General features: G+C 38.8%; 1 pseudogene; it reads left to right on the top strand.

Annotated features, from left to right (window-relative positions):
- The first annotated feature begins 694 nt into the window (after positions 1 to 694).
- LOC139785550 (KH domain-containing protein akap-1-like) overlaps positions 695 to 1,338 on the top strand; it is a 1,447-nt pseudogene continuing 803 nt past the window's right edge.

The following is a 1,338-nucleotide window of genomic DNA, read 5'->3' on the forward strand; positions in this document are numbered from 1 at the left end:
TTTACACAGATTAACCTAGATAAATTGTGCATAACATGGATATAAATATCGACGATCTGGGACTCTCTCATTGGGGCGACATAAGACTCATAAAGAATCAGAAAACGTTTCTGACGAGGAAAGACGCAGAAATGTAAATACTTATGTTCGAAGGGTTTAATGACACGTTGTTGGACATCGCGCGAAAGATGAACGTGACCAATTTACCGGATTCTAAATTCGCCTGGTTCTACGGGGTGAGTTCAATGAATCGAACCTTATGCATCAAGCAATTTACGTACATACGAGTAGTCTCAAATATGATCACGTAAACCTTTATTTTTTTTTCTTACAGAGAAACGATTCTTTTTTTTTACAGAGAAACGAGTCGGATAGCTACGACGGCACATTCAACATGTTAACTGGTACAACAAACTTGTATGATATGGGAATGCTAAAAGAGTGGAATTACAGTAATCGGACGAATAGTTACGAGGGTTCGTGTGGTAAAATACGTGGATCATTGGGGGATTTGTGGCCACCTGCAATAGATAATACAACAGTATCTGTATTTCTCCCCGATATTTGCACGTGAGTACTAAAAGACATTATAATACATATTATTGAAAGTGATCTGTATCTATATGCACGTGTGACAGGCACTAATTTTCTGAAGAATCTCGTATTTTTTATCTCTAAATTTTTATTTCTTCATACAGGTGGAAGTATTAACGGATGCAGGAGGGATAGTACCGCACCAACAATGTATGACTTTGCTATACCGCAACATCTAGTAGGCAGATTGATTGGCCGTCGCGGTAGCTTCTTACACAGTATTCGAACGAAGGCAAATGTCGGTATATACGTCAACGATCATCCTTGCGATGGTGATCATAAGATTTGCTCGATACGAGGCAGCGTTGAGGGAATTAATATCACGCTTAAAATGGTAAGGCAGAAGTTTCTGGAGAAAAGGTTTCTGCAAGTAACATTAGCGGAGATCGCGACAATAGCCGAGGTGATCGAAGAAGTTGTGTATAACGTCCCGATTCAATGGCCCCTGTCCCTGGTTGAGACTGTTAATAATGACATTAATATCTCTCACACTGTCAAGCCAAATTGGCTCTTCGTTCAGCTTCCGACTCATTCATCATTTCTCCTTTTGCAAAATTTGAAAGACAGCGTGATGTATTGGTTGGTATAACAATGAATTGCTGCCAGTTCCAGATGTATTGAACAGTAAGTGTTAATCTTAACACGTTGAATAAAAAAGAAATCAGGATATTCTGATTATACAATACATTTTTACTTTGTAGAGGATGATTACGTGGCTGTATATTGGAGCGACAAATGGATTAG

This window comes from Temnothorax nylanderi, unplaced genomic scaffold (genome assembly GCF_030848795.1).
Source record: "Temnothorax nylanderi isolate EJ_2023f unplaced genomic scaffold, tnyl_v1.0 TNYL_tig0826_pilon, whole genome shotgun sequence".
Classification (NCBI taxonomy): Eukaryota; Metazoa; Arthropoda; class Insecta; order Hymenoptera; family Formicidae; genus Temnothorax; species Temnothorax nylanderi.